This window comes from Pseudopipra pipra, chromosome 11, assembly GCF_036250125.1.
Source record: "Pseudopipra pipra isolate bDixPip1 chromosome 11, bDixPip1.hap1, whole genome shotgun sequence".
NCBI classification, from domain to species: domain Eukaryota; kingdom Metazoa; phylum Chordata; class Aves; order Passeriformes; family Pipridae; genus Pseudopipra; species Pseudopipra pipra.
In genome coordinates, this window is record NC_087559.1 from 2,708,776 (window position 1) to 2,718,916 (window position 10,141).

Sequence of the window (10,141 nt, forward strand, 5' to 3'; positions counted from 1 at the left end):
TCAGTAAAGCTGTGCAATTAATGCTGGAATACATCTAGTACAGAATAATACCAACCAGCACTCGCCATAGCCTTCCCCAGAGCATCCCAAAATACCAACAGCTTTCCCTGAAGTCTTGGTTATCAAGATTTCTATAAGATATAGTGGTAGATCCTGGCTCACCTTAGGGGAATTTTGCATTAAAATGCAAAACCACTTTCCCTGCAAATTTAACTCCACATCAGCTGAGAGTGCACCCATTTCATGCCAGATGTGAATGATCTGAATGCACCTCCAGTGCTGCTTCTTGTGCTGAGCTTTGCCCACTTTGCTTTATCATTTTAATCCCTCTTTAATTGGCCATTTGAGTTACTCTGCAGGCTCTGCTCCCCGTGGTGCCCACCCTGAGCTGGCAGGAGGGTGATGGGGAGCCCCCACCCTGGTGACCCCAGCACCAACCACAGCCCCACCTCCTCCCCCCTGTGGAAGGGGAGTTGAACACACTGGAGTTTTCCTTCCTCTTGAGGCATTTTTCGGGCTGCCTTTGGACAAAGCTTTTCTTTTGGATGCCTTTACAGTCTCTGTAGCTGCAGTAGTTTATGTTTTATTTGAAAACCTTGCATTTACTACAACATAAAGAGGTCATTATTGTTTATCTGTGCTCACCAATGTTCTTCTTTCCCTCCCCTCTCCTTCCAACTGCTTTCCCAAGTTATCCAGTACATACCAGGCTCACTTATCCCTGCTTGCACCAGATACAGCACAGTTATGTATCTTCCCCTAAGCTCAGTGTCCTCAGAGGAGTATTTAGGTTAAGAACAGTTTATTCCTGGCTGGAACTGCAGCAATTGTGAGCAGGTTCATAAGCTAGGATTCTCCTTTGCTTCAGGCAGCTTCTAAAAGCCAAGGTGATGTCTCAGATGGAATCAAAACTGGAGAGGAGCAGCAGTGGGGGAGAAAACATTCCTGATGCTGCAGCAAGGATGGTCCCTGTGGCACTGATGGCCCAAAGTGGTGTTTGGGGCAGGGCAGCAACACAGAGGGTAAATAATCCTATTAACAGGCAGAAACACACATGGAAAGCGGACAAATGGTGCAATAAACCTTTAGCTCAGCTGCCTCCAGCAAACAGGGGAAAGAAAAGCTTGTGTGAGAGCTGAGGATGCAGGAGCAGGAGCCTTTGGTGGGCAGTGGGAAGCAAGAGGACACTGAGGACATACCATGGACTCAGTCACAGCTCTGCCTCCTGCACCTCGGGGAGCCACACCTGGACAAGGAGCAGTTCAAAGAATCACAGAACTATTTAGATTGAAAAAGACCTCTGAGATCATCGAGTCCAACCTTTGAGCCATCACCACCTTGTCACCCAGCCCAGAGTGCCACATCCAGGGATGGAGGTTCCACCACCTCATCATTTCTCCCCATAGCTCCACTTCTCACCTCTTGCCTGGCCCAGGTGTGTTCCAGGGGGAATGTTTATACAGGTACAGCCTGACTTTATCCTGCTCAGAGCTGCCTGCTGCTTAAACAGCAACAACAACAAATATTCACAATACGTTTAGTTCCACCAGAATTCTGTCCTTGGAAAAGTGAGGCTGTTTGTTTGTTTATTTTATGTGAGGTTTTTCATCCAATCATGGAATGGCTTGGGTTGAAAGAGACCTTAAAAATCCATTCCAACCCTCTGCCAAGAGCAGGGACACCTTCCACTAGACCAGGTTTTTGCAAAAGAATACATGAATAAAACTGTTCCTATTCCACTTATGTAGGAAACAAAGATTCTCCTTGCAAGTAAAAGATCCCTCTGACCAGTCTTTGTGACTATGCCCATCAAAAAGATGTATATGCAGCTGCTCAGGCATTACACAGTTATATAGTCAGTAAACATTGTTATTTAGTTTGGATTTGGGGGTGGGAAAATTGAGCTAGGACTGAAAACACAGCGGAATAGAGGGACCAGGGTGGGTTTAGGGCAGTGAAATTAGACCTGCACCTCCAGTAGCTTCAGAGTGAATAATACTGGAAAAGAGAGGGTTAAGAATATAGATATATGGCTTTTAGCTTTGTGTGATAGCTGCAGGAAGGGCTGGGTGACCTGTGTGGAGAGGCCTCAGCAATATGTCATCACTAATGATATCAGTGCTGAGGGAAAGGTGGCAGTTTAAGTGAGTGTAACAGGGGTAAAACCTCTAACCCGCTGTGCAGCCCAAGAGCTCTCACTAAACCTCTGCCAAAACAATTGCTGGGAGAGAAATCTCCTCATCACCCAGATCCCTGGTCTCTGCAGAGCTTCCCTGCTATTCCCAGCCTGAGGAAAACAAAGCCATCTGGGGCTAAGTGGCTGGATTCAGGAGATGAGCACAATGTCATCAGCCTGGGCAGAGCTTAAATGCCTCAGGACCAGGGACAGTGCCAGGTGTAAAACAGTTCCCAGCAGACACCAGCCAGGGTTTAGCTGACTCTAAAGCACCAGAATGAGTTGTAGTGGTGGCTGCTGACAGGCATGCCAAGGAACTGAGGCGTGAAGGAGGACCAGCAGCTGTGCTGGGGGTCAGTCTGGATGCCCAGTGTGGCTCTCCAAAGGCTGGGTGTGCTGGCACACAGAGAACAGCCCCACACTGAGAAATAGATGACTGGTTTTCTTTATTTGGCTCAAGGATGGACTCCTTGGAGTCACAGAATCATAGAACGATTTGGGTTGGAAGGGACCTTAAAGCCCATCTCATTTCAACCCCCTGCCATGGGCAGGGACACCTTCCACCAGCTCCAAGCCCCGTCCAACCTGGTCTTGGACACTTCCAGGGATGGGACATCCCCAATTTCTCTCGGGAGAGCCTGTGTGTGACTCAGAAAACCCTGCAAATCAGTTCTAGAGAGGAGCTCAGCTCCACCTTCCACCAGGAGAGGTTTTCCAAGCCCTGTCCAACCTGACCTTGAACACTCCCACTCCACCACCCTCACAGTAAAGGATTCCTTCCTAATATCCAATCTAAACCCACTCTCTTTCAGTTTGGACCCACCTTTGTCCTGCCATGCCAGTTCCTAATGAATTCCTTCCCAGGAGACTGGGAAAGCAGGGATGGACCAGAGATCACTGCACACAAGCCCAAATTCTGTTTTACCAACACAAGTGGGAGTTTTCAGCTGAGGGGTGGGAGCTGGATAGCCCATGTGACACAGCTGTCTCATTTAGGTGATAAAAATCGACATTTTATCACGATTCCTCCACTAATGGAGGGAGCACAATTTGCAGTGAGGTTTGCTCTGGTCCCGCTGGTTTTGTAATTTCATGGTAGGATTATCAGCAAGTGCTTGAAGAGATGAAGTTGCAGAAACTTCAGTGCTTTTAATCCCTGTTTCTCTCACCAAAGGTACCACTTGTATACACCAAACTCACTGTATGCTCTGCTAGAGAGGGAATGTTTGGGAGAGATGGATATGTAGTGGTGAAGTACAGGATGCACTAGGGTTTCAGAAACAGTGACAAATATTTTGTGCCCCAGACAGACCTATTTTTAGTGGACTGACCTCATAACAGACAAGGCAGTGGGACAGGACAAAGCATAAAATGCACAGAAGGAAATAATCAGTAAACAGCTGAAAAGTCCTTTATTTAACTGTAGGTAACTTGAACAGCTTCTTTATTCCCAACATTAATCACAGGGATGGGAAGAAAAAACAAGATGCTGATCAAAGGTAGTTGTCTCATACTTGCTGACAACCCAGCCCAGCATGTCCCTTGCCCACAATAGAGAGCATTTTCCTCATGAATCTTTTAAAATCCTCCAATATTTTCCTCTGCCCAAGTCCATGAGCAGTGGAGTTGGAGGAGCTGAACACACATTGTCCCTGTTGGGGGGTGACAGCACCAGCTCTCGTGCTCAGCACCCAACAAGATGTTCTGTCATCCAAGCCCAGCCTCGTCAGAAGGTTCTCAGCAGCTCTAAGAACATTTTCTGTGGGAAGAATTCTTAATTATGCGGGAAAACTGCTGGATCAAGGGTCCAGAATAGCCAGGAGTTTAGGCACAGGGTTACAAGCAGTGATGACATTTCTGCTCTAGCTGAATAGCAATATCTGCTCCACCTAAATGGCAATCTCCTGTATCCCTGGAGTGTCCTAACCCCAGACTGCTGGCTCTGTGGGCAGCCCTACCCCAGGCTTTCATCATTTGAACTCTGGAAAAACCCTCATGAGAAAGGGTTTGATCTACCCAAGCCAGACTTGCAAATGAACCACTGATCTTTTTTCTTTTTGCACATCAAATGTTTACAGACATGAGATGAGAGCCCTGACTGCTTCACCACCAGCTCCTCGGAGACAGGAGACTTCATTCCCTTCCATGCTGGAATGGGAATGGAGGAAATTACAGCATTTTTATAGCAGAGATTCCTCAATTTCCATCCAACCTTCCCCTACTTAATAAGAGATAAGTTCAATAAAAGATTTTTAATAAGTTTGTAATAAGAGATTCCCTGCAGACATCACCAAAGACAGGGACTTGGGATCCTCATGCTTTGGTTACAGCCAGGGGAGAGCTTAATTCATTCTCAAATATGAAACAGGTTTCATATTTTTTCTGAGGAGTCTTTCATATAAAATAGATCTTATTGACATCCAAAAAAAAAAGAGCATTTAGTTCATAAAAATTAGGCAATGTGTTTTTATTTGTTTGAGAAGTCTCTGGTGGGAGTGTGATGAGAGCCCAGGGAGGGTTATTGTGTACCTGGGCAGTGGGTCACTTGTGTTTGTAGATGGCTAATAAAAACAGTCATCTGGAAGCCAATTATACTCATTCCCATATTATTATGTTGTGTAAAGAGCAAGGACATAACACTCTTTCTCTCATCTTTCTGATGTTTTCCATTTCTTTTAACAAGAGCCTTGCAGCAGATGCTGTCAAGAATTTTAATAAAACAAACTGCCTTTCTGACTGACTCCATCCATTTCTTCTTGTCTTTATAGGCTAAAAATATATTAGAGGGTGTAAGGGAGGGAAATTCCTCTTCTCTCCAACTCCCTCCTCCCCATCCCTCTCTCTCAGTCATTCTCCTGAGCACTGCAGGCTGTGGAGTTTTTCCTCTTGCAGGAAACCCAGAACACAAAGACCCCCAAAATGAATGAAAACATGAGATCATAGAATGATAAAATGATTTGGGTGGGAAGGACCTTAAAGCCCACCTCATTCCACCCCCTGCCATGGGCAGGGACACCTTCCACTAGCCCAGGTTGCTCCAACCTGGCCTTGGACACTTCCAGGGATGGGGCAGCCACAGCTTCTCTGGGCAACCTGTGCCAGGGCCTCCCCACCCTCTCAGGGAAGAATTCCTTCCCAATATCCCATCTAATCCTGTCCTCTGGAAGTTTGAAGCCATTTCCCCTTGTCCTGTCCTTTCATGCCTTCATCCAAAGCCCCTCTCCGGCTCTCCTAGAGCCCCTTTAGGGACTGGAAGGCTGTGATAAGATGGAACAATTAATTATCTTTGCAGTCCCAGAACAGGTGGGTGGAAACCCCTTTTACCCTCCAGAATAAAAGCAGCAGGAAGTGCTGCTCAGCTGCACCTGGTCCATTAGGTAGAGCTGAGGTTGGGAGCCCAGAAGGACCTTCTTGGGGGAGAGGAGACAGAGCTGGGAGCAGAAAGGTAAGGAAAAACTCAGACTTTTCCTCTCTGCCTCTCTCTGGAGCTCTTGGAGCCTTTGGTACTGATGTTTGCAAGTCCCCATGTCTTGTTTTGTGCAAGAGCATCTTGTTGGCACTTTGTGCTGCCCTGGTCTGTTTAGAAGCCTCACAGAGTTATGGTGGGATCTTCCACACCTCTGATGCTTTGTCTCACACTAGTTTTGTGGTTTTTTTCTATCTCAAAAGGATGGAGAGCTGTTAAGTACAATGTCCTGATCTATTTTACTTGGGGTTGTTCTTATTTATTATGTTTAAGGTACTTGAAAATACTTTGTTCTGGTTTTTTTCATGGTGTTTTTATCTTGTATATCCTGCACTTGTAGAAAGACTTTGTGTAAATAAGAGACTTGTGAAATCTGATATTTGTGGATGCAAATAAGGTCACCTAATCAACTAAATACTGGTGTGTGGCTACAAAGCAAAGTTTAGTGTCCCAGAGGTGGTATTTACCACGTGGGGAGCTGTAGTTGTAAAACTGTGCCTGAAGTTCTTTGTGCCTTCGCTTCTCCAAGAGATTTTGCCTCTCACACAGAAGATTTATGCTACAAATTTGCCTGTGTTATGATCAGCTTTGAGTGCAACCCTTGGGAAGAAGGAATAGAGGAGTTTTTGAGCCAGACTTCCTGGTGTGAGAGCACTCCCTGGGAGTGTGGAAGTCAGGAGGGTCTGGCCCAAACAGGGACAGCAGCATTAAGAGGTTTTTGTGTCTTGGTTTCCCTGAGCAAGTTCTAGGAAGGTGAGCAGCACCTGGGCAGGGAATAATAGAGGCCAGTCTGTGGCAATCTTCTGGAATAAACTCAATTTTAAACAGAAGGAATTTTGCCTTGTAGTGACATGCAACCAGCACGGTTCTGGGGGGAAAACACAAATTTATGCTATTTTGAAGAGCTGATCCATTCCCACCTACAAGACAAACATCTTCTAATGAACATTTTCTGTCTAAACACAAATAATGCCTTGTGCCCACACCATGCAAACACACAGTTTTGTTTCAGGTCCCCTTGGGGACACTGGCACTTTGTTCTCTGATGGAAATATTTGCTTCAATGGCAAGAAATTAATTTTAGAGTAGCTTATTATACGCCACAAACCTTTTAAATAGTGATCATAAAGCTGGAAGAAAAGGAGAAGAGACATGTCTCCTCTTTGATTTAAAGCACATGAGTTGTTATATATTATTTATCATTTTATCCTCAGCATGGAAGGTAAAACTTGTAATCCATGGCCATCAGTAGCTCAGCAGCATTTGAAATCTCCAGCTGCATACGTTGGTGTGTTTTATTTTTCTTTTTTACACAATAAAACGTGATCTATGGTTGTTGCTAACTTCATATAGGTACTGTTTTGGGACTTTTTAGTGTCATAAAACCTCTGAAGCAGAGACTCCTGGAATGTGAAACACTGACATAGTGCCTCTGGAGCACCAAAGCCAAAGCTGGCTGATGAAGATGGGTTATTTGTGGGCTGGTGGTGCCTGGAATCACAAACACTGCAGGCTTTCCTTGCCCACACATAAAAATCCTCTGAACTTTCAGAACTTTATAAATGCTGAGTGTGGCAGTGACAGGTCTCCTCTCTTTGGGGGGAAAAAATAAAAAGGGGGAGAAGGAAATGTTCCTTCAGAGGAGTAAATACACGGATTTTTAACTCCTGATATTTCTCTGCAAACGGTTGCAGAGCTGCCAGAAGGCCAACTAAGTGTTATTGGCACAGGCTGCAGGGTGTTTGCATCTTGTTTAATCATTCGGCTCCATAAGTGCTGCAGGAATTGTTAACATGGAGCTGCTTGTGCAAAAGCTGCTGGAGGAGCCCTTTCACACCTGCAACAACTGTCTGAATCCAAGGATTCACCCAAAAAGCACTATGGGAATATACTAGTTAATATTAAGCCCTGGTCAAGCAGTTGCTTCTGGAACCACAGACTTCCAAAACTTTTTACACAGTATTACTTTTCCTTTAAAGCTGTGTCATACAGTATAAATAAATAACAATATCTAAACTGACACTCCTGCAAAACCAAAGTTCAATATAAGCTGTGAACTTGCTTTGTATTTTTCTTTAATGATTCAAATGAGCAACAGGGAAAACTTTCCTTTTTAGGACTTACCTAAATTTTCCTGAAGATTGATGTTTATTGCTTTTACACCTTCAGCTGGCAGGAATTAGGTTAGGCTCTCATTACCCACTTCATCTTTTAATATGCTGCTGAAAGTCATATGAAAGTGCCAAAATTAGCACTGTCATCCTCTGTGTTGTCCGTTTTACTGCAGCACAGAGCTGTGAGAGACTCCAATAAAATACCTGTGGTGTCTGTTCCTGCACAGTCTCTCTGTTTGCCTCAGACCTCACATGAATACAAATTCATTATATAGGGGTGTTTTTTTTCCTGCCAGGAACGTACACATTTGGATCACCAGCCATTTACAGACACGCAGCAGAAATAAAGCAGTGAATTTTCTTCCTCCTCTCCCCGTTATGCTGATGAAAATCACTGAGGAAGGAGAGAAAAACCCACCCCAGCACAGGCAGCTCCCCAACATCACTCACACTGCAGCAGACAGCACGATTCTGTACTTACACAGCTGAGCAGGGAAATGTCTCAGGATCTTTACAATTTTCTGCAGGACTGTTCCAGGCTCTCAGCAAGGCACAGCGTTCATCCAGGCAGAACGGAGCCGTATGGAAGGTCTGTGCAGCTGGGAGATAATGGAACTGTTTTCCCAGCTGGGACTACGAGCCTTTTTATCCACTGAGCATTGCGTGGCTCTTCCCTGGAATTAACCGTGAGACACACGGCTTTCCCGGGGTGTGCTCCAGCCAGGACCCACACAGTCAGTGCTTCAGGCAGATATAAACAGCTCCTACAGCTTTTGCATATTCCTGTCTGGAAATTTGGGGTGGGTAAGAATTAGCTCTGCGTTGCTCATCCTTGGAGAAAGCTGAGCGAGCGAAAGCGCAGCTGTCGGACCGGGAGCATGAAAGATTAAATGTGCTCCTGCTATTCCTCTCCTACAAATATGAGCTCCTGTCAGGTAATCGCAAGCCTCTCTCCCCAAAAACTGGGTCAGGACTCGGCATTAGGTTTAGATGAGGAATGGAAATGATTTTTGTTTAGTCCTGGGTCTCGCTGAGCTCCGTAAGATTGAGCTCAGAGGATGAGTTGTCACTCAGATCCCATCCCAGCACTGCCTGACCTCATGAAACATTTAACTGCCCCTCCAAATTTTACATATTTAAACAAGAAAAAAAGGGGAACTTGTTTGTTTAAAGTGGCACAGACATAGATTTTGATAACAAGTGAACTTCAAAACTTCTTAAATTCCCATTTTCCCTCTTAGGAGTTTTTCAGAAGGGATCAAATGCGGAGCTCAGGTAGGGGAATGTCCTTCTGTTAGTGAGCAAAAGTTGTTTGTATTATAGAATCACAGGATAGTTGGGGTTGGGAGTGATCTTAAAAATCATCCAGTGCCACCCTCTGCCATGGGCAGGGACACCTTCCACTAGCCCAGGTTGCTCCAAGCCCTGTCCAACCTGGCCTTGGACACTTGCAGGGATCCAGGGGCAGCCACAGCTTCTCTGGGCAACCTGTGCCACCACCCACACAAGGAAGAACTTCTTCCTGATACCCAGGAAACAGCAGTTTTGGGAATATTTCTGCTGTGAAAAGTGCAATTACGCCACAGATGTTTCTTCACAACATTTTGATGTAATCTTGGTGTAAATTCCTTAGTTTGTGATGGGATTAAGTGCCTGCCTGCCCAAGCAATGGCAAGTGGAGAGGCTGTCCTGGCTGCCCTGCTCTGATGTTCATTTGCAAAATGGGGACAACAGGACTGTGGGATCTCCTGGGATGTGCCCAGAAGTGCCAAGCAGCCCATTCCATCCCCATGGTGAGCTCTCTCCTCCCATTCCAGAGCTCTCATAGCCATCCTCCTGATTAACATAAACAATTTTCCACTTCCATCCTGTGAGCTCCTCAAATGAGCTTTACCGACAATTAATTAAGCCTCCCAGCACCTTCTAAAGGAGATAGGCATTATAATTAGCAGCTCTATTTTTAATTAGGAATGAAATTTAAAATGGAATTTTAGGTATTTCCTCATTAAAAATTTCTTTAAAATAATTAACAGGGCTTTTTCTAAGTGGTATCGAGAGTAAATAGACAAAAAGTTGCTTGCAACAGATTTAACCTGAGCTTCTCCTCACCAATTTTAAATTTTTTTAAAAAATCTAGTCTTTTCTCTGTCAAAATAAGTTATTTTGCTTATGCATTTCTTGTCTAACAAGACTGGGAACAGAATTTCTCAGTTGCTGAGGAAATCAATGCTGTTAAAACTTTTCAATTTCCAACCGAGAATAGAGGAAAGTATTTTAGAAATGCTTCTTCAAAAGCTTAATTGTTCATTTCAAGATCTCTCTGAAGGCAGGCTGAGAGAGTTGGGGTTGTTCAACCTGGAGAAGAGAAGCTTCTGAGAGACCTTA

At 44.9% G+C, this 10,141-nt stretch overlaps 1 protein-coding gene across 3 annotated transcripts in view; it reads right to left on the bottom strand.

Annotated features, from left to right (window-relative positions):
* The window catches only part of LOC135420131 (contactin-6-like), a 130,540-nt gene extending 121,766 nt beyond the window's left edge, over positions 1–8,774 (bottom strand). For all 3 annotated transcript variants that reach the window (XM_064667150.1, XM_064667149.1, XM_064667148.1), the window contains exon 1: positions 8,238–8,774. The gene's annotated coding sequence lies outside the window, so the exon portion shown is untranslated. The remainder of the gene's footprint in view (positions 1–8,237) is intronic.
* Positions 8,775–10,141: the final 1,367 nt, after the last annotated feature.